The sequence below is a fragment of the Microtus oregoni genome, unplaced genomic scaffold (genome assembly GCF_018167655.1).
Source record: "Microtus oregoni isolate MIOR12 unplaced genomic scaffold, Mior012 000041F_ref0000270, whole genome shotgun sequence".
Lineage (NCBI taxonomy): Eukaryota > Metazoa > Chordata > Mammalia > Rodentia > Cricetidae > Microtus > Microtus oregoni.
Genome location: NW_024543208.1, coordinates 17,659,065 through 17,683,122, shown reverse-complemented (window position 1 = coordinate 17,683,122; position 24,058 = coordinate 17,659,065). Strand labels below are relative to the sequence as shown.

The window sequence follows — 24,058 nt, the reverse complement described above, 5'->3', positions numbered from 1 at the left end:
CATGAGCCCTGCCTCTATGCCTGCTGGGACTGCATCCGGCACTTTCTACATCAACATTCCTACCATGTCTGCCGATGGTGGAAAGTATCTATACTCGTGGTATTCCAGTTTAGTCTGCTCCATTAATTCTGCAACAGCTGGCAGCTAAGGATGGCAGTAGGAGACAGGGTCTCTCTGTGGTACCCAGAGTAGCCTCAAAGTCACAGTCTTCCTGTCCCTGCCTCCTAAGTGCTGGGATTTCTAGGCATGTCCCATCACACCCTCAATGGCTGGCAATGTAAAATACACACACTTCTATGTTGTCAGTGTCTCCTACACAATCATGTACTGTCAGTCTGAGCATCTGGTTTCCTACGAATAGGAGGTGTAAATGCAAGAACCATATATGTCATGCTTTCGTTTCCAATGCCATTCGTTACAAAGTACCCCAACAAAAAGTGACTTAGGGAAACTCCAAGCTGTAGTTTATCATGTCAAAAAAGGTCTGGGACCTGAAAGCAGCCAATCACAGTACATCCGAAGGCAGGACAGAAGCAGATGCATGCATGTGTGTGACTAGCTCATGTTCTCTACTTTTTGTAGAGTTCAGGTCCTGAATGCAGAAGATGGTACCGCCCACAATGGGTCAGCCCCCACCGTGCATCAAGACCTCTCTCACCGCCATGCCCTCAGGGCAACCTGACCTAGAGAATCCCTCAGTGGGTCAGTCTTTTCCGGGGTGATTCTGCATCAATGTGACAGGTAGAATTAAATGGCGCCCAGAACACATATGTATGTGTGCAGGAACATATGTGTAACTAGAAACATCATATTAGGGAAGTATCCAGACTCAGAAAGATAAACGCTGTGTGCTTTCTCTCATATGTGGATCTTACATTTTAATTTTTATGTATTATTTAATTTTTATGTATGTGGGGGGTGTAGAGGCCATGACACTACAAAGGGGACCACGGGAGAAAATCAACAAGATTGACAAACCACTATCCAAGCTAATCAAACGGCAGAGAGAGAATTTGCAAATTAATAAGATCAGAAATGAAAAGGGGGACATAACCACAGACACAGAGGAAATTCAGAGAATCATTAGATCTTACTACAAAAGCCTATATGCCACAAAATTGGAAAATGTAAAGGAAATGGATACTTTTTTAGATAAATATCATATACCAAAGTTAAATCAGGACCGGGTGAACAATCTAAATAGACCTGTTAGTCGCGAAGAATTAGAAGAGGTTATCAAAAACCTCCCTACCAAAAAAAGCCCAGGACCAGATGGTTTCAATGCGGAATTCTACCAGATCTTCCAAGAAGATCTAATACCTATACTCCTTAATGTATTCCACAAGATAGAAACAGAAGGGTCATTACCAAACTCCTTTTATGAAGACACAATTACTCTGATACCAAAACCACTCAAAGACTCAACCAGGAAAGAGAACTACAGGCCAATCTCACTCATGAATATCGACGCAAAAATCCTCAACAAAATACTGGCAAATCGAATCCAAGAACACATCCGAAAAATTATCCATTATGATCAAGTAGGCTTCATTCCTGAGATGCAGGGCTGGTTCAACATACGAAAATCTATCAATGTAATCCAGCATATAAATAAACTGAAAGAAAAAAACCATATGATCATTTCATTAGATGCTGAAAAAGCATTTGACAAAATTCAACATCCATTTATGTTAAAAGTCTTGGAGAGATTAGGGATACAAGGGTCATACCTAAATATAATAAAAGCTATATACAGCAAGCCGACAGCTAACATCAAATTAAACGGAGAGAAACTCAAAGCCATCCCACTTAACTCAGGAACACGACAAGGCTGTCCACTCTCCCCATACCTCTTCAATATAGTGCTTGAAGTTCTAGCAATAGCAATAAGACAACATAATGGAATCAAGGGGATTCGAATTGGAAAGGAAGAAGTTAAACTTTCGTTATTTGCAGATGATATGATAGTGTACATAAGCGACCCCAAAAACTCTACCAAAGAACTCCTACAGCTGATAAACAGCTTTAGTAATGTGGCAGGATACAAGATCAACTCCAAAAAATCAGTCGCCCTCTTATACACAAAGGATATGGAAGCAGAGAGGGAAATCAGAGAAGCTTCACCATTCACAATAGCCAAAAACAGCATAAAATATCTTGGGGTACATCTAACCAAGGAAGTGAAAGATCTATTTGACAAGAACTTTAAGGCATTGAATAAAGAAATTGAAGAGGATACCAAAAAATGGATGGACCTCCCTTGCTCTTGGATTGGGAGGATCAACATAGTAAAAATGGCAATTCTACCAAAGGCTATTTATAGATTCAATGCAATCCCCATCAAGATCCCATCAAAATTCTTCACAGATCTGGAGAGGACAATAATCAACTTTATATGGAAAAACAAAAAACCCAGGATAGCCAAAACAATCCTATACAATAAAGGATCTTCTGGAGGCATTACCATCCCTGACTTCAAACTCTATTACAGAGCTACAGTAATGAAAACAGTGTGGTACTGGCATAAAAACAGAGAAGTCGACCAATGGAATCGTATAGAAGACCCGGATTTTATCCCACAAACCTATGAACACCTCATTTTCGATAAAGGAGCTAAAAGTATACAATGGAAGAAAGAAAGCATCTTCAACAAATGGTGCTGGCACAACTGGATGTCATCTTGTAGAAGAATGAAAATAGACCCTTATCTATCACCGTGCACAAAACTCAAGTCCAAATGGATTAAAGACCTCAATATCAGCCCGAACACACTGAACCTGATAGAAGAGAAAGTGGGAAGTACCCTACAGGAGCTGGGCACAGGAGATCGCTTCCTATGTATAACCCCAGAAGCACAGACATTAAGGGCAACATTGAATAAATGGGACCTACTTAAACTGAGAAGCTTCTGTAAAGCAAAGGATATAGTCAATAAGACACAAAGGCAACCTACTGATTGGGAGAAGATCTTCACCAACCCCACAACAGACAAAGGTCTGATCTCCAAAATATATAAAGAACTCAAGAAACTAGACTTTAAAATGCTAATTAACCCAATTAAAAAATGGGGCACTGAACTGAACAGAGAATTCTCAGCAGAGGAAGTTCAAATGGCCAAAAGACACTTAAAGTCGTACTCAACTTCCTTAGCAATCAGGGAAATGCAAATCAAAACAACTTTGAGATATCATCTTACACCTGTCAGAATGGCTAAAGTCAAAAACACCAAGGATAACCTTTGCTGGAGAGGCTGTGGAGGAACGGGTACCCTCATCCATTGCTGGTGGGAATGCCATCTTGTGCAACCACTGTGGAAGTCAGTGTTTCGGTTTCTCAGGAAATTCGGGATTAACTTACCCCTGGACCCAGCAATACCACTCCTGGGAATATACCCAAGAGATGCTCTATCATATGACAAAAGCATTTGTTCAACTATGTTCATAGCAGTATTATTTGTAATAGCCAGAACCTGGAAACAACCTAGATGCCCTTCAATGGAAGAATGGATGAAGAAAGTATGGAATATATACACACTAGAGTACTACGCTGCGGTAAAAAACAATGACTTCTCGAATTTTGCATGCAAATGGATGGAAATAGAAAACACTATCCTGAGTGAGGTGTCCCAGACCCAAAAAGATGAACATGGGATGTATTCGCTCATAATTGGTTTCTAGCCATAAATTAGGGCCACGGAGTCTACAATAGGTGAACCTAAAGAAGCTAAGTAAGAAGGTGAACCCAAGGAAAAACATATAGTTATCCTCTTGGCTAAGGGAAGTAGACCCAATTGCCGGGGAGAAAATTAGGATCTTGGGGGTGGGGTGGGATGGGGGTAAGGGGAGATGGGGAGAGAAAAGGTAGAAGGGAAGGAGGGGGGACTTGGGGAATCAGGAGAATTGGGATAAAGGAAAGGTGGATAGGGGAGCACGGAACCACAATTCTTAGTTAAGGGAACCACTTTAGGGTGAGCAAGAGATTTGACCCTAGAGGGGCTCCCAAGTGCCCAACATGAGGTTCCCAGTTAGTTCCTTGGGCAGCTGAGGATTGGGAACCTGAAATGACCCTATCCGAGAGCAATACTGACGAATATCTTGCATATCATCATAGAACCTTCATCTGGTGATGGATGGAGACAGAGACAGAGACCCACACTGGAGCACTGGACTGAGCTCCCAAGGTCCCAATGAGGAGCAGAAGGAGGGAGAACATGAGCAAAGAAGTCGGGACCACGAGGCGTGCACCCACCCACTGAGACAGTGGAGCTGATCTACTGGGAGCTCACCAAGGCCAGCTGGACTGTGACCGAAAAAGCATGGGATAAAACCGGACTCTCTGAACATGGCGAACAATGAGGGCTGATGAGACGCCAAGGACAATGGCACGGGGTTTTGATCCTACTTAATGTACTGGCTTTGTGGAAGCCTAGCCAGTTTGGATGTTCACCTTCCTAGATATGGACGGAGGGGGGAGGACCTAGGACTTACCACAGGGCAGGGAACCTGGACTGCTCTGTGGACTGGAGAGGGAGGGGGAGAGGAGTGGGGGGAGGGGTAGAAGGGTGGGAGGAGGGGGAGAAGGGTGGGAGGAGGGGGAGGGAAATGGGAGGCTGGGAGGAGGTGGAAACTTGTTTTTTGTTTATGTTTTTTTTCTTCTTTTCTTAATAAAAAAAATTATGAAAAAAAAAGATATCTGAAAGTACCAGTATATGTAAAAATATAAAGTATTCTTATGATCATAATAAATATATGTCTTTATGTACTGTGTGTGCATACATGTGTCTGCAGTAGGAGTTATATGTGTGTATTAAAATGCTAGAAGCAGATGTACAAAATAGAATCATGGTTTGTCATTGTGCTATGGGATTTTGGATAACTATTAGTTTCTTTTTAATGTACATTTTTAAAATTATTAAGAAAATGCATTACCAATATTATTTCCCTAACAGGAGAATCAAATAAGTATATTTAAGTAAGGTTTGTGGAGCAAAGATTTAAGCATATTTTATTGTGTAATACATGACTTTGCATCACTTAAAGTATAACATAAAACTTTCTGATCCTTTGACAACAGGACTGCATACTTGTGATTGATCAATAAAATTATTTTCATTTTATTTTTTAGTCTGATTGTTTACTGAGTATAGAAATGATCTAGCACCTTGGAATCCTAAGACCCATAGATTTGTCCTAATCTTGGAAGCATTAATTCAAGGTTGAATGAGCTTTCAGTTTTCTTTTTAATCAAACCTGTTATTCAGAAACCAGGAGAGAAGATGTTTGTCTCTGACTTGTCCCTCTTTCCTCCTTCAAATGTGAAGCCCACGCATACCAGAAATGCAGAAACACAAAGCTAGTTAACCAAACACAGAGAAGAAAAGAGTCAGTATTTGCTTGCAGGCAACACACACACACACACACATACACACACACACACACACACATTCACACACATGCACAATGAAGGTTGTCAAATCTCTTAAGAAATAGTTTAACATTTGGAGATATTTTGCTCTCACTTTTAAAAGTCTTGTAGCCATAAACATACGTCAAAAATGGAAAAATAAGAGAAAACAATTTCCATAATAAACCACAAATGAAATCATAACAGTGTTTATATTTAACAACAACACTTAGAAATAATCACTGCATCATATGTGTTAATCGGCATCATTTCACCATCATAACAAGCCCAAGGTAATTTTCATGGTTGTTTTAAGGCTGTTCTCCTACAGCACAGAAGTGCCCATGTCCTCATAGTGTAATGTTTTCAGCCTCTTGCAATTGTGCACTTATCCCGTAAAAAGGGGGTCATAGTAAATGTGATTAGTTATGCATACAGTTGTGAGCTTCTTTAGTAGTGACTCTTCAGTGAAACCACAAGGAAATCAGTGCTAAAGTCTGGTCTCCCATTTGCTTACTGTTGCCTCCAGCATCCAGCTCAGTGACTGGCACAGAGAGAACATGCCAAAGTTACTTTAAAATGGGTGATGGTAGCCAATGACTCAGTGGCATCTGATTCACGTTGGACCTTCTATTTTAAAGAGGATTTAAATATTGCTTTTAAACAGTATCTTAAATATCACTTTTAATAGTGTTATCTACTAGCGTTTGAGGAGGTTTAAAGAGTTATTCTGGAGAACTATGCTCTTAGCAAAATGCCTACATCAAAATACTTAATATTGTCCATTGTGGCATGTCAGAAATGCTACATGATCTAGAAAGCAATCAGCCCATGGTGAAGTGTTTGTTCAGTGACCTGTTTGGGTGACTTGGGGAAGGTTATCTTAATTACTTTGAGATTGTGTGCAAGCATCTTTTAAATTTAAAAACTGCATGTAACCTTAGCTAGCCATGGTTAGAGCTATAAATATTAAGTGAGACATATTAGGTACCTGAGATGCAGAAGAAAGTCCTTACATAATTGGTCACTTCAAGTAGAGACCAAATGAGCTTGGTTGCCTACCTCATACAAGCTTCCTTAACTTGCAAACAGAGACCATCATCTTAAATTGAAAAGTCCTCGAAATTAGTGCTATTTATGTGTTGCACAAGATCATGGACCACCTGTACCAAAACAATAAATTGAGTACTAGAAGAGCAGTAAAAAAAAAAAAAAGATTTGAGCAGACTTCTCCACTTCTCTGAGCTTCTTTCTGCTCACCAATTCTAAAGGAACATAAGAGTCATGCTTACTGCAAGAGGGTTAGTGGGAAAATTATATAAATAATTCTGAGTGTGTTACTGACATGTATGTCTACAAACCATGTATGTGACTTGTGTCTAGGGAAGTCAGAAGAGGGCATAAGATGCCCTGGAACTGAAGTTATGGGTGAGTCACCATGTAGACGCTAGGAACTGAGCCCAGGTCCTCCGGAAGAACAGCCAGAATTCTTCAGCACTGACCTTCCTCTCCAGTGCCTGCCCTGCTCTTCCAATCCCAGTCCCTTTTCTTTTTTTAAAAAATTTATTTATTTATTAAAGATTTCTGTCTCTTCCTCGCCACAGCCTCCCATTTCCCTCCCCCTCCCCCAATCAAGTCCCCTTCCCTCGTCAGCCCAAAGAGCAATCAGGGTTCCCTGCCCTGTGGGAAGTCCAAGGAACCCCCACCTCCATCCAGGTCTAGTAAGGTGAGCATCCAAACTGCCTAGGCTCCTACAAAGCCAGTACGTGCAGTAGGATCAAAAACCCATTGCCATTGTTCTTGAGTTCTCAGTATTCCTCACCAGTCCCTTTTCTTGTGCGGCACAGCTTCCTTCTATGTTGAGTGGTGAGGGTGCAGAACACCTCTGTTGTGAGAGAGACTCCTACTCCTCAAAGTCCCCAGCGGAAAGCACACCCCAAGCTTCCTCATCATCGTTAGACTTCTCATTTAGAGACTGCCTAGTTTCTAGACCACCTGTTGACAACTTGTAGGCTTGCAGTCTAATAGGATTTTGTTTCTTCCTGTGCTTCCCTCTGGAACTGCAGGAGCAAATGAAACTTTTCCACCACTTAACATAGGCTCCATGGAGGAATAGGAGGAAGAGAGCAGGAAAGGTCTGAGTTCTCCCCTTATGAAAATAATAGCTGCCATTAAGTTCGTGACCATTACACGGTCATTTGCATGAGTTGTCCCCTGACCCTAAAAGGAACAATAGCGTGTCTTATGCTGCGCACAGCACCCCCGTGTCTGTGCTCTGTGCGCTAGACCCCAGTTCGCCAGCTTCGGGAAAGGGAGCTGGAGGTTAAAATACACAAACACACACAGACAGAGAGACAGTGACATGGGTCATCCTTGAATTCCCCAAGAATGCCCCCTTTATTGTGTTCAGGGGCAGATTATATAGAGATAGCCACGCCCCAGCCAAACCCACCAGAAACCACTCTCCTGCCCTCAGGAACTCCTGAAGGTCTTGTGCTCAGAGCACCTGTAGGCACTCAGATCAGGGGATTACAAGAAATTCAGGATCTGGGGTCTCACTGCTCCCAACAGGGGTGGGCAGAATCCACACAGAAGTCAACCTCTTCTCATTCTCTCAGTGTTCACTCTTGGTCCAAGTCATATGCCTGACCGGGTCTCCCTGTTTTTACCCTAGTCCCTCTCCATCCACCTCCTACCTTCCAGGCTACTGGACGGTCAGGCAGCAGCTTCTGCCTTTACTGCTGCGAGGAATGAACCATTCTGGGATCCCCAGGGGAGGCAGATAATTGTGTATGGACGAATACGGAGTTGTCATCCTAAAGATGGCAAGTGTTAAGATAGAGCCGAGAGTTGAATTTCTCTCGTGTCTAAGAGAATAGGGTCCAGGAACAAAACGATGTCCTGGCCAAGCCTCTACCTTCCCAAGAACTCCCAGGTAGCATCTTTCATGAAGGAGAATCCTCAGATACATCCCATTATACACAGAATAAAGCCGTATTGTAAACAAAGGCTGCTCGTTCGTTTCCTGGCCGCCCAGACCTGAATAGTCATACAGAAACTATATTGATTACAACACTGTTTGGCTTATTAACTCAGGCTTCTTATTAACTAATGCTTATATTCTAAATTAACCCATTTCTCTGTCTGTGCACCACCAAGAGGCTGTTCCCGGGCATTTGTCTCCTTGGGCAGCTAAATGGCACCTCCCTGACTCTGCCTACCTTCTCTCTCTCTATCCCTTCCAGCCTGGCTATATTCTGCCCTGCCATAGGCTAAAGCAGCTTTATTCATTAACCAATAAAAGCAACACATATACAGAAGGCCATCCTACATCACCACATCCATGATGGCTCTGCACACAGTCAGCCCTGCTTTGGACCTTCTCACACACTTCCCTGGCTTCCTTTCCTAAAGCCTGACTCCCTTTCTTGTCCTTCAAGGCACCCAGGCTTCTTTTCTCCAAGAACGCTTTTATTTTTTTGCCTTACTTGATTTCCTACGCAGCATCCCCACGAGTGAGTGTTCCAACACTGCCACTTGAGTGTGATCCCCCATCTTTTAAGACAACTTCTCAGACATCTGAAGCAGTGCACCTCAGCAGAAACACTTACTTTCTCTGCTCTGTTATCTTCACGATACTTTCTGAATTTGTCTTTCAGAATTTGACTAGTTTACATCTTGTTAACTGTTTTCTTGGCAGCTTGCTGGTCTCTCTTGCTTCCTGGTTCACCCCAGAACCTCAAAATGTACCCAATACCTGGGTATTAGCAAAAAATAAAATAAAATAATAAGAGCCTATGGTGATAGCTGTCTGTAAAGAGAATTTGACATTTTCAAAAGAATAAGAAAAGCTGTACATGGATGGGTCAGATGATGTTAAGGAGAGTGGTCCGTCTTGTTGAGTATAGCCAGGTTTGACTCCTTCAGTATGAAGACAGGCACAGACATGCTCACGATAATATCCAGAATTTGCTTTAAAAAGTATTCCGCCTTGTGGAGAAAGACATGTGGAGCCAGAGCAGAATGGTAATACAGTGACCGTACTGATGGGGCTGAAGAGAAACCAGTGACCCAAGAGGAGCGATGAACACGGGGAAGGCAAGAAGAAATGCATTTTAGAGAAGATAAAATACAACGAAGAATTCAAAGTCCTGGGGAAGAGCGTGAAGCCCAGTGATGCCTGGGGTGATGGTGGATTGAGGGAATGGGGACGCAGAAAGATGACAGAGTCAAAATCAGTAAAATCCCAACGCTATCCTACATGGCCTCCAGGAGCTGGGTCAGTATTCTCGACGTGTATAGTATAGTCCTGAGCAGACCTAACAATGCCATGGCTCTTGAAGACCGTTCAAGACAGGCAATGAAAAGACTGTCTACCAGGCTGGCAGGGCTCAGCAAACTAGCACCTGGTTACCAAAGAGAGGGGTGGAGATTTTTTGCAACCAGTAGAGGGCAGTGTTAGGTCATGAATTTCTCAAGTCTTAGGCAGTCGCTTTCTCAGCTATGCTGAGCCTTTTGTTAGTAGCTGAGTCTAGTCCGCATCTCCTTTCAATCCTTCAAGCTTCCCTGGTCTGTCCACAGTCAAGCATGGATAGCAACGCCTCTTTATCTTCAGGGAAACTGGGAAGTGAATACCATGTTAAAAGCACACTGCCCATCACCCCTCCTAGCTACCATTTAAAAGTACACCAGGCTCAGTAAGGCAGCCCTTTAACGGGGATATAGACATCAGTGTACACTTCCCAATCCAAGGTTCTGTTACCCCAGGCATCTGCTAACCATCATTTAACCTTGCTAAGAAGGCATGATGATATCCATTTCTCAAATAAGCAATCAGTGCTGAGGGTGTAGGTCAGTAGTAGAATCATTGCTTGTGCAAGGTCCCAGGTTCCTCAGAACTTAAACAGAAAGAAAAGAAAAGCTCTGTCAGAGGGAAAAACCTAAGACCACTGAAGCTCCATGGGTTGGGTGAGGTCCCAGGGTTAGTGAGTAACAGGGATGGGATTCTACTTCGGTCTATTGGCTTCTAAAAGTTTTGTGATGTCACGGGCTAGTCACAGGTCCCAAATTCCTGTTCTCAGACTTCCTAGTGCTGCCTTGGAAAACTTCAACATCAAAACCACCCCCCATCCCCCCCACACCCTCTCTCTCTCTCTCTCTCTCTCTCTCTCTCTCTCTTACACACACACACACACACACACACATACACACACACACACACACACACACACACACACACACACACACACACTGTCCCCTTTCAGTGGTATGGAGCCCTTGAACTGAAATTATCAATTCAACAAAAAGACACTTCTCACACCTGTCAAAGTACTGAATTGCTCACTGAGGTTTGTCTTTCAACCCTCGGGCAAATTATCTTTCAGCACAGCACCCAGGAAACACAACACACCCAGATTATTAAGCAGGCCCTCTATCCACTCCAAGCATATCTGTTTCTAATCTGATCACTGCTGATCACTGAGTGGGACATCGCAGCAGTGGCTGTCATAGGCTATGATGCTGACAGTAGCCACAGGGATGCTGTGAACTCCTGACTACACAGAAAGAGGCTAGTCTGGTACTGTGGGAGTCTCTGGCCCGAGGCTGTGAGCCCAGCTAGGCCAGCATTTTATCGGCTTCACAAAATCTAGCATCAACAAAGAAATTAATCGCACTGACAAAATGGGCTTTCTATTGGCCCATGAGATGGCTCAGTGGCTGAGACTGTCTGCTGCCAAGCCCGTGACTTGAGTTCAGTCCCTGGAACTCAAGCAGTGGAAGGAGAGAACTGACTCCAGCAAGTTGGCCTCTGACTGCCAAATGTGCACCATGGCACTCACACACACACACACACACACACACACACACACACACACACATGCACACACACATGCACGCATGCACGCATGTAAGTATACACACAAACGCACACATGCACGCACGCATGCATGTAACTATTCACACAAACGCACACACGCACGCATGCATGCATGTAAGTATACACACACATGCACACACACATAAAATAATGCTTCAGTGAACTTTCTTTAAAAATATGTAAGGTACAACAATCTGGGTCATAATTAAAGTCCTGTATGCTTTTATTTATAAGAATATCAGAGGCCAGATCATCCAGAGACTTGCTTTGAAGCTGCCAAGGCCAGGTTCCCTGCTGCAGCCTTCCCGATGAAAGAACAATGAAATTAGCTCAAATAGGGGGCGGGAGACGAAGGGGCTGTGGAGATAGGCTGCTTTTCCCTTTAGAGTGCTGAAAACCCTCAGAGTTTACAAGAAACTGGTCAGTGTCTTTCCCAAGAAATAGCTAGCCAAGACTGAGCACTGTTTCGGCTGCACCTATATGCAAGTTAGCAAAGGAAACAATAATCAGTCTCACAGGGTTATGGTAGAATGCTCCAACAACTATGGAGACACTAAGCGACAACAATTTTTATGTCCCCTAAAGTCCTCGCCTCCGAGGGGATGATATTAATAGGTAGAGACTTTGGGGATGAAGAGGTGAGGAAGGCAAAGCCTTCAGGCATAATCAGGGCTCTGATGAAGAAGAGAGACCCTCCCCGTCCTTTCCTCTCTGTGAGGAAACCCAGAGTATGCTGCCTTGCATCTTGGATTTCTCAGCCTCCGTAGCTGTGAGAAACGGCGTTTCTGCTGTTTAATAGACAACAAACAAGACTTTTCCTTCACTTGCTTTTCTCTATAAAAGGGAAGAGGGTTTGATTGATTGGTTGGCTCACAGTACTTGATTGAAGTCATTGTTAGTTCACACCCCTGAAAGAGCTGGATTTAGTTTATCCATGGCTAGCGCTGAGGGTTACTCGGGTGACGATTTGGAATCTGATCATCCTCTTTAGGGATCACCCGTGGACCAATTAAAAGCTTGACTGGAGAACATGGCTTGGATCCAAGACCTAACTCTGCCTTGTTCTTCACTAATTAAATCCCCCGTCCTTACTACTGACTCCTGCCCTAGGCTAGACAACTGGAGAACTCCCCAGAACTTGGGGTCTCTTGTCCTGGGGAAGAAAGGGAATGGAAGGGGGGTTGGGTCCCACCTCCTGCAGCCAGACAGTATCAGAGGGACTGGAGTCTGGTGTCTGTGAGTCCCAAGTCACCATCTCCACAAATCTGAAGAAACTGATGGCCCTGGGGAAAAGAGAGTTGGAGAGAGGAAACTGGAACTGTTGCCACAGGGGAGGGCAGTGGTGGGACTTCAGTATTGGCTAAGTTCTGTCTATGGATGGAGAGGTGATCAAAATGAGAACTATTTCTCCTTCCAGACCCCTTACCTTTTTTTTTTTGTTGTTGTTGCTGTTGTTTTGAGACAGGGTTTCTCTGGGTAGCTTTGGAGAGTGTCCGTGTCCTGGAACTCACTCTGTAGCCCAGGCTGGCCTTGAACTCACTCACAGAGCTGCCTGCCTCTGCCTCCTGAGTGCTGGGATTAAAGGCGTGCGCCACCACCACCTGGCAAAAAAAAAAAAATCCTTTTTCTCTTGTAATGCACTCAGCCACTTTCGCAGTGGATTTTATTGGCTGGAAACTTGTTTATTTATTTATGGTTATTTTTCCTCTCACCCAATACATCTCTACTACAGTTTCTCTTCTTCCCTCTACCTCTACATTACCCCCCCCCCCCATACTCTGTTTCTCTTTAGAAAAGAGCAGACCACCAGGGCTATCGACCTAACACAGCATAACAAGATACAACAAGATTAGGCAGAAACCCTCATATCAAAGCTGGGTGAGGCGACCCAGTAGGAAGAAAGGGGTCCCAAGGACAGGCAAAAGAGTCAGACATCCTCACTCCCACTGTCAGGAGTCCCACAGGTAATGCTAACAATCATAACATATCTGTAGATGACCTAGTGCTTAGCCATATAGACTCCATGTTTGCCGCTTAGTCTCTATGAACCCTACTTAGTGATTCTGTGGGCTGTGTTCTCCTGGTGTCCCTGACCTCTCCTCTCCAGTTCCTACAATCCCCCCAGACTTCTTTTAGCCTGCCCATCCCTGTGCTGAGGTGTGAACCCAGGACTTTATCACTGAGCTACATCTCCAGGACTCCATTGAGCTTCGATAAAAACAAACTTTCCAAAGTTCAAAGCAGAAGTCCAGAACTTTCAGTTTTCTTCCTGTGCAAGAAAACAATCGTTTTATCCAATATTTTCACTGCCAGGGAATTGCTCGATGCAACCAGACCTACAGTATCATAAAACACTGCTTCCCCCACCGCCTTTTGTCTGGTGACCTCAAAACTACGGGCGTGAATGTCTCCAGTGAAAAATCTCCTTTAACATTTTGGTTTTTTTTTTTTATTGCAGTCCTCACACTTCACATTATAATCAAAGCCTGCTATCTCCTGCTATCTTGGACTTGCAAAATGTGTGACTTTCTCTAATCCTGGCCCCATCTGGCACCCACATCAGTAGTCACTTTTAAAGAAGTGCCAACCGTGAGCTTCCTATTTCAACTTAATCTTGCATGTTCGATGTGAAACTGCCTTTACCACACTGCACCCTAAGTTAAGAAAAACAGGATCTACTTCCCAGCAGGGAGATGTGCAAAGCAAATTTCAATTTGTAAGTTGAGTGCTTGGAGCCATGCGTGGTTCATTCTTTTACATGACTTGGCTGGGAGGAAGTTATTTGAAAAGTTCACTAACCTAAACAGAGTCTCACTTAATCCTTAGCCTCCCAAGGGCTCAAGGATATGTGCTACGAGGGCTCTAATGTGTAGAGATCTGACTGATGTCACATATCCTTAAGCTGCTTGGCTCGGAACGGGAGATATAAAGATATTTCTTGGCGCCATGTCAGTTGAAGGGAATATGTATATGACCAGTGTCTAAAACGCATTAACCTGAGACCCCGGATTTCGGAACTTTGGGAGCCTTTCTCTGCACAGCTGGACTCTTTCCAGAGGGAGAGGAAATCTGAGATCATGGTCTCCTTTGTCCGCCAGCATCCCACACTTAAGAGGTACTTACAAGGCTTCTGTGGGGGGCGGGATACTTGGTTGTGGGAGATGACAGTCCGTCTGGTATTCTGGAGGTCTGCGCATCTCCATGTGAATAGCTTGGTGTCTGAGACAACTGCTGTACCAAAGCCTGGAATACAGGGCTGGGCATAGGTTTTGGTGCTGACCAACATATGGATGTTGAGTGAGAGATTCATCTTTACCCCAACACTCTGCCCCCTCACTAGCTGTGTTGCCCCAACCCCAACACTCAGCCACCACCAGCCTTCAGTTTTCCTACCTGCAAATCAAATGTCAGAACTGTCTCTGTGTCTGAGAGCTATGCTAGACGCCACAAGGAAGAAGCATCTAACGGGACACATTCAAGGTGGCCAAGGACTGGTCATTGCGGCTCTTTTTTTTTTTTTTTTTTTTTGGTTTTTCGAGGCAGGGTTTCTCTGTGGCTTTGGAGCCTGTCCTGGAACTAGCTCTGTAGACCAGCAGGTTGGTCTCGAACTCACAGAGATTCGCCTGCCTCTGCCTCTGGAGTGCTGGGATTAAAGGCATGCGCCACCATCGCCCGGCATTGCGGCTCTTTTTAAACTACCCAACAAACAACTGTCAAGCCCCATTTCCCACTCTCACCCCTCTCCTGCACCCCACCTTCGCTCTTTTTATAAACTTCACACCAACAGGGTCTCACTCCAGCCTCTGATCCTGAGATGCCCCAGGGAAATGACTTGTCTTGCGGACTCCAAAGCCGGTCCTCACACTCTAGCCTGGTTTGTTCTCTTGAATTCATCTATGGCTTGAGGGTGGCAGTTTCACAGAATACCTAAAAGTAGCCACGAAAACTATCCCACTCTGTGCTCAAAGACCTTCAGTGGGGGCCTGTCATAATCCCAGACAGGATTGAACCTTATGCATAATATGCTACTTCCTGCATACAGACTATAAGAAAATATGGTTTATAAACTAGGCACAGGAAGAGGCTAACAAATATAACTAGTAAGAAAGAGCAACTGTCCCAATCTGTTGTCGTAAAAGTTCTGTTGCTGAGCTCACTCGTGCTGGCTCCTGCGCTCTGTCTCTCGCCCTTTCTCACGGCTGTACTCAAGGATCCACGGATCTGTAGGGAGCCGTTCTGAGTTTGCGCTGTACTCATGGTTCCACACGTCTCCAGGAAGCCGTTCTGAGTTTGCGCCATACTCATGGTTCCATGGATCTCTAGGGAGCCATTCTGAGTTTGCGCTGGGGCGTATGATGAACTCTCACACCCACACGTTCCCTCCCACTGGTGACCTGAGACATCCCTTCCTTCAGTGTTTCCTTGCTGTATACACTACCTTCTTGTTAGTTACTTCGTAGCCATGTTGTTACTTCCTCAGTGTTAGTTACTTCCTCAGTGTTGGGGTGCTTGTGTTCGAGTAACCCCTAGAATGGTGTGTGGCTTAAAATTTACGGATTTCTTATTTCTAGAATATTCCCTGTGTCTAGGCTGCAGCTGATGTTGAGTAACTGAAACTGAGCAAAGCAAAAGCTAGCACAAAGGAGGGCAACTCTATTGAGTTCTAACTCACACCCAGTGGATCAAATGTTAGGCATCCTAAAGAGGGGGGCACACGTGAGGCCCCTCCCATTTCTGTCTGAGACGTGCCCAGCAGTGCTCTAAAAAACCCACATGTCTGCGTTCAGGGGACACACAGCCCATGTGGCCTCTGGTATTTACTTAAGGACATCTGTTAAAGCTACCAATGCAAATTGCTTTTAAAAAGCCTTTGGATTCTGCTTGTCCGCGTGTGTGGTGCTTCATCCTCTGTAGTAGGCCTATAGCCTAAGGAAAGGGGTTTTGATGACGACACCCTTCCTCTCGCTCAGAGAGACGCCATGGATCCTCTGCCTATGACAGACGCTGGTTAGAATCTTTGCTGGTAAGCCATTGCCACGTGGCGATACACAGGCTCTTTAGCCCTCAGAGACAGAGGTGATGATCCCTGCGTGTTTCACCACCGACTACTCTAGTCCTCCCCCACAGAATAGCCCCCACATTAAACGGCATTATTTGTTTACTGCCAGGATCTTGAAGGAGTCCAGCTTTAGATCTGCTCAGTGGGCTGGGCCAGCACAGCCTTGAGAGTACTGCTCTTTCCAAAGCAAGCGAGCCACATTGTTATTTCATCAGAAACTGTGATTAAAAAAAAAATAAAGCAAGCATCTTAATTTTGTCCTAAGAAATAACCAGGCTCTCACCTCTTCATCCCTTTCTACGCACCACTATCTTTGAGTGGAGTGCGGAAGAAACCTCACATATCTCAAGTCCCGGCTCCTCGGAGAAGCCCTCTGTGATTCTTCCAGACGACTAGGCTATATGTTCACAGGCCTCATGTGTGCTTCTTTGGGCTGCTCCTTAGTCCTGCTGTGACTATAGACAGGACGAAGTAAAAAGATGTTCTTCGCCGGGCTGTGGTGGCGCACGCCTTTAATCCCAGCACTCGAGAGGCAGAGGCAGGCGGATCTCTGTGAGTTCGAGACCAGCCTGGTATACAAGAGCTAGTTCCAGGACAGGCTCAAAAACCACAGAGAAACCCTGTCTCGAAAAACCAAAAAAAAAAAAAAAAAAAAAAAAAAAAAAAAAGATGTTCTTCATAGCAACGAGTGAGGTGATCAGAGAAAAAAAAATGGGGCAGGCAATTATGCATGACTTTTTAATAAGCAATAAGAAATTCTTAGGAAATCCCACATAGTGTTTGGAAAATATTTGGACACTTTTGTTATGGATGATTGAGGTGAGAAGGGCCAGCCTTGGTTGTATAAGAAAGCAGGCTGAGCAAGCGATGGGGAGCAAGCCAGTTAGCAGCTCCCCTCCATAGCCTCTGCTTCAGTTCCTGCCTCCTGGTTCCCGCCTTTAGTTCCTATCATGGCTTCTCAGCGGCAGATAGTGATCTAGAAGTCGTATGATGAGACATACATTTTCCTCCCCTAATTTGCATTGGGCCAGTGTTTTTGCCACAACTGACAAGCAAGAGAGAACGGGCAGTGGGTTTTCCCCAAAATCACAGAGCAGTATTCTTGCTCAAATTGGACAAGAGGGAAACCTAAAGCCTCCTGTGGTTGAACAGAAGGTTCAGAGGAGGAGGAGCCCAATTAAAGTTCAGTTAAGAGAAAGTTCTTGTGACCACCAGTGACACAGTGCCCAGAGCCTCTATTTTTCTGTACCACGTGAAAGCTGTAGAATTCTGCACTGGTAGTAAAATGGAATTTGGTGCAGGGCTAGAAAGTCTCTGGTGATGCCATGGTACCAGAACCCATTAAGTAAGACTTTGCATAATTGCTGGAAAATATTGAGAACTGCGCTGTAGAAAGTTTCTCCTAAACGCTTTGAATAAATGTTCCAGATAGCCAAGCCATAGCACAGCTCTGTGGAAAACACAGAGCGGAGAGAACTCAAGCTCCGCAGATGTGTAAAAATAGATAGGGGTCAGGCAGGAATATGGAGATGAGCTCTCCATAGGCTGTGAAGCTGGTACACTGTGTTTTGTTTTGTTCTGTTTTCTCAGCTACTTCTTTCACCCCCGGTAATAAAATCGCAAGAATGAGTTGCAAGAGAGAGAGAGAGGCTAGGTAAAAAAAAAAAAAAAAAAAAAAATTCCGCTGGAGTCAGGGCTCAGGCTGCTCCAAGTGCCCACTTCCAGGCAGGCTGTGCTCGTGGGAGCACAGGCGGCTGAGCTGGGGGAGAAGAAAGGGCAGATGGGTTAAGAGCATCCAGCCACCTGCCGTTCAGTCTTTGAACAAGGGTAGTCCACCAAAAAACAAAACAAAACGAAACAAAAACAAAAACACAACGTTGGAATGTGCGTCTGAGGTAATTCTTTGTGAAATGGCTAATGGTCACCCAGAAAGGCTTTCGGAGTCTCTCTCTCTCTCTCTCTCTCTCTCTCTCTCTCTCTCTTCCTTCTTTCCTCCCTGTTTCCCCCTTTCCAATCCAGACCCAACAGCTTTACCATGTACAGAAGTTTCTCCTAATTTTTCAGCTAGACAGTAGAGAGCGAAGACAGGTCGGAGGGTTTTGACTCCGGATTCTGCGCACTGGGGACAGAGGTTAAGGAAGCAGGCACTGCCCTGTGACCTGGAATTCGGCAGTTGTTTAAAGTACTTTAGAAGTTACTTTTGATCGTTTCGTGCTTCTTGGCACTGAACATCTTCTGTAAACTGCCTTCACAGCGACTGTTATCATGGCTGCCTTACGGAGCCGTGAGCAAACAGCCTCAAGAAGATGGAGGTGTCTGACGTCACTGTTTTGAAGGAAGAAGTCATAAGTGCTTTTGCTGGTGGGGGCGGGGTGGGGGGGCAGCTCCTTAACGTGCTTCAACTTTCCTGTACTGAAAGTTTTGAATCAAGAAGAAAGATGTCTCTTCTCAGCAACAGGGACATTGCTGATGGTCACGGTTCTGAAGGGAAGTTGCAGTCTGGTCCACTTCCTGGCTTCCTAGGTCTCTGGAAGCCAGCCTCATTTCCTCAAATACCTTTTGATGGGTATTAAATTAAAAACCACTGAGACCAGGCTTCACATTTGACCCTCTATGCTTATATATAGTAGATAGTAGATAGGAGTGTGTGTGTGTGTGTGTGTGTGTGTGTGTGTGTGCGCATGTGTGCGTGTGTGCATGTGTGTGTTCAATTAGTGTGAGTTTAGACCTCCATGGAGAGTCAACTAAGCCTGGCATAGTTGAGGAAGGACCAAATCCCTCACCCCTGCATCAAGGCTGAGCGAGGTATTCCACCATAGAGAATGGTTTCCAAAAAGCCAGTTCATGCACCAGGGATAAATCCTGGTCCCACTGCCAGGGGACTCACAAGCAGACCAAGCTACACAATTGTCACCCACATTAAGAGGACCTAGTTCCGTCCTGTGCAAGCTCCCCAGCTGTCAGTTCAGAGTCTGGGAGCTCCCAATAGTTCAGGTCGGCTGGCTCTGTGGGTTTCCCCATCAGGATCATGACGCCACCTTCTTGCTCATAAGATCCCTTCCTCCCTCTCTTCAACTGGACTCCAGGAGCTTGACCTAGGGTTTGGCTGTGGATCTCTGCATTTGCTCCTACCAGTTACTGGATGAAGGTTCTATGATGACAATTACCATAGTCATCAATCTGATTATAGAAGAAGGCTGATTCGGGAACCCTCTCCACTATTGCTAGGAGTCTTAGCTGGATACTCAGTCATACCACAAGGACATGTGCTCAACTAGGTTCATAGCAGATTTATTCATAATAGCCAGAACCTGGAAACAACCTAGATGCCCCTCAACCAAAGAATGGATAAAGAAAATGTGGTACATTTGCACAATCAAGTACTACTCAGGGGTTAAAAAACAATGACATCATGAAATTTGCAGGCAAATGGATGGAACTAGAAAAAAAAATACTGAGTGAGGTAACCCAGATCCAAAAAGACAAACATGGTATGTATTCACTCATAAGGGATATTAGATGTAAAGCAAAGAATAACCAGGCTGCACTCCACAGCCTCAGAGAAGCTAGGTAAGAAGGAAAACCCTAAGAGGGACATGCATGGATCTCCCTGGGAAGGGGAAATACATGAAATCTCCTGGGTAAACTGGGAGAAAGGAGGAGAGGGAATGGGAGATACCTGATTTGGGGGAGGGGCGGAGAAGTGAAAATGATATTTTGATAGAGCGGCTCATTACAGGGTTAGGGAGAAACCCGGTGCTAGGTCCTTACATTTAAAGTATGGTTTGTGGAATGTCTGTCTTTCTATGATGAGAGACAAGGCTTCCCCTTTTTATAAATGTTGGCATTCAGCTTTTCAAAATTGTACTTGGTAGTTCCTCTTTGTTTTTGTTTTGAAATCGAGTCGGGCAAGGGGCAGGGAGGCTAGCAGAAACAACAAGAGCAAGCAAACAGAAAGGACTGCTCTGATGGCGCTTGCTTGTGGAGCTTGTTCAAGTGTGTTTCGTCCCGGTGCCAAACAACACTCGTTCAGATTGCAGTGATTTCTGGTGCCCTTGCCAATGTTTGTGTTATTTTTAACTTTAAAGATGGAACAGATTGCTCTAAAATAAATTATTTAATCTAATGTTTCAAAGAGTCCCAGTACTTGCGACTTTCACTGCTGGCTTCTCTTGGGTGGAGCTCTGTCCATCATAGCCAGCCCGTGTTTTGGTACCTCACTCCACGTGGAGGGTGTTTTCTTGCTTTCTTTTCTTTTCTTTTCTTTTCTTTTTTTTAAAACTGGAGTCTGTTTTGCACTATTTAGTCCCAAATGTTATCAGGTGGGTCATAGTTTATCACTGAAGCAATACCTCATCTTTTCCAAGAAAGGAGAGAATCATGTTCCTAGCAGCCCAATCCCTGATCTTGTAGGAGGAGAATTGAAGGGATGCTGAACTGTCTCTGGGGTGAAAAGCTAAGCCACCTGTTGCAAGAATCCACTCTTCCCAGGCTGATTCATATGTAGACCTCAGGCTATGAATAGATAGATATAAGTGCGCGTGCGTGCATGCATGAGTGTGTGCATGAGTGTGTGTGTGTGTGTGTGTGTGTGTGTGTGTGTGTGCGTGCGCACCACTCACACAGAAGCCAGAGGATCAGAGGTCATAGGATAACTTGAATCAGTTCTTTCCTTCCACTATGTAGGTTCTGGGAATCGAACTCAGGTTGTCAAGCTTGGTGGCAAGCTCTTTTGCATACTAAACCATCTCACCAGCCCCCTCAATGTAACTTGAAACAGACTGGTTGGAAAGGCCCAGCTTTGAGCAAAGCGATCCCTCAATCAGCTAGTGGATGTCTGCTTTATTTTTGAGACAGGGTCTCATTACACCGCTCTGGCCTCTAACCCATTGGTGACTCTTTTGTTTGTCCTCTTGGCACCGTCTATGAAAAAGAAGTCTCCGTAGTGACAACAGAAAGGGACAAGTTGTGGTACTTTCTCTCTTTCCTAAGTGAGGATGAAAAGTTCCTGCAGTCGGATTGAGCAAAGATTTAAAGCAAAGAATGCAGTGACCCCATGCCTCCTCCTGCCCACAGGCCGCCATTGTGAGGTCCACCAGATGACCGGGAACTACATGTGGGATCCCAGTACCAACAAATCCTTCGACATCGGGGTCAACCGAGACAGCCTGATGCCCCTCTGGTGGAATGGGTCAGAACCCTTGTGGATCACGCTGATGAAGGCCAGGAGGAAGGTCTACATGTACTACTGGCCAGGTGAGTGTGCTGGCCTCCAGGCCCCTCCCCTCTCCCAAACCGCAAGCACCATGGAGTCTGCCCAGGAGAACAAGGCAGAGCCCTTCAAAGACCACGCCCTGGTTGAAAGGCGGGAGTTTTACTTAAGAACTATGTTCCAGGGGCACGTTAAAATTTTTAAAATTAACTTAAATTTTTCTTAAAGGTATATATTTCATATGGAACGAATTCCCTCCCCATCCCTCCCTGCTCCGTTACCCCTTCCCCACCCCTCTACCCCTCCTCTCTCACACTAATCCCCTCTGTTCACCTAGTTTCACCCCTACTGCTATGTACGGTATACACACGTGATTTCCTGTGACTATAGAAACCAGGGACCACAAAGGAGAGGAAGGACATGGTCTTTGTCTCTCTGAGGCTGCCTTACTGTGCTTAGTACGCTGTCTCCTGTTGCATCCGTTTGACCAGAGATGACAGAAAAGCCAGCCTGAGTATAATTTCTGCCCTTGCTGCACGCCAAGGCTGTGCGACCTAGACTGGTTCTCTAACTCAGCTGCTGTGAATCATGCTGCAGAGAACAAACATGCAAGAGTTTCTGCAGTAAGACTTAGAAGCCTTTGAAAGACCACTCAGGGAAGCAGCTCTGTCATACGGCAGCTCTAGTCCGAGCTTGTGGAGAGGCCCCCATACTTATTTCCGTGGGGGGCTGGACTAGCTTACATCCTACCAACAGGGCACAAGGGTTCCCTTCTATCCACATCTGCGCTAGCATTGTGGCTGTTGTTTTCTTAGCAACTGCTATTCTGACTGGGATATGATGGAATCTGTGTGTTTTTTATTTATATTTCTATGATAGCCAATGAGGCTGATATTTTTTCGTGTCTTTAATGTTTCTTCTTTTGTGAGCTGTCCATTTCACAACCCCATTTATTAGCTGGCTTGCTTACTTTCTTGTTGCTTTATTTGTTTGAGTTCTTTGTGTATTCTGGATAGTGATCCTCTCCCAGCTGCACACCTGGCAAAGGTTGTCTATGGGCAGGCCTTAAAGACCCCATTCCTGAGCTCTGTGACATGAACAGCTACAATGCCGTTCCCTGCTCCTCTGGCTCCAGTGTCGCGTGCTCGAATTTCATGTACAGCATTTTCGTATGGAAGAGAAATCATTTTTGGTTTGCTCATTGACTTTTACAAAGGAGCGGAGTACCCTTTCTATACACTTTTTAGAAGGAATGTTTTATTTGTTCTTTGAGAATTTCATCCGATAGATTTTGAATTTCTATGCCCTTTCAACTTCCCTCACAGCACTGGGAATGATAAACAAAGCCCTCACAACTGTTTGGCAATGAGTTACAGGATGCCTCCCACGGTGGACTCCTTTGTACACCTAGATAACTGGTGTACAAAAGCCAAACTCTTTTATTGTAATGAAGTTAAGAAATGCTACAACCTGTCTTGGCTCCTGTGAAAGCCAGTGGATACTGTCAGCCTGTCCATTGGATATCTTTCATTAAGAGTGAGGAGATTTGGCTGGGCAGTGGTAGCACACGCCTTTAATCTTAGTGCTTTTAATCTCTGTGAGTTCAAGGCCAGCCTGGTCTACAACAGCTAGTTCCAGAACAGGCTCCAAAGAAACAGAAAAACCCTGTCTCGAAAACAAACAAACAAACAAAATGAAAAAGAATGGGGAGATTTAGGAGGAGCCAAAGGCATTTCCATCAACTGGAAGACCTGAATTCAATCTTCAGAACCCACATGTTGGAAGGAGAGAACAGACTCCAGCGAGTTGTCTATACACACACACACACACACACACACACACACACACACACACTAAATACAGGTAAAACCATGAGGGAATTCAATATTGACAAACTTGGGTTCATTCTGTCCTCAGGTGATGTGCAATGTGCCTTTTCTGGGCACATGGCTATGGCACTTCCCTCCAATGCGATAATACTGACACTTATCCTTGTGAAGCCAGTTATTGGTAAAAGCCTAGAAGAAACGAAGGAATAAATGAACAGTAGCCTGGTGTGAGGCAGAGAAAAACAATAGAGATCTCACTGGCTTGGGCTGTGTGGGAGGGAGGGAAGGAACAGCTGAGGGAATTGCGAAAGCCCAGGGGATTATGGGAGAGCGTGGCTGACAGGTGTGGGGGAGAGCGGAGGGAAGAGTGAGCCATCCAAAGCCAAGCTGCAGATGGCCTGCACTGAGGGTGTGGGCTTTGTACAGGAGTTCGGAGGATGCTGTCTGGAGGTGGCCACATGGAGAGATGCTCAGGGTTCTCTGTGGATCTCAAAGGATGGCAGGACATAGACAGATGGAGCCTGCAGAAGGCAGCCCCACTGCCAAGCTGTACAGGAACCTTTGTCACAAAGCAGGGACAAGCATCCACAGGTAGGCTCGCAAAGGCCAGCACATAACAGTGTTAAGTCCAACTTAGCCAGAAGAGCTAACTGGCTTATTTTACCAACAGGGGTAAG

The 24,058-nt window shown here is 44.9% G+C and overlaps 1 pseudogene; it reads left to right on the top strand.

The window, feature by feature from the left end:
• LOC121433855 overlaps nt 1-24,058 on the top strand; it is an 82,423-nt pseudogene that overhangs the window by 21,926 nt on the left and 36,439 nt on the right.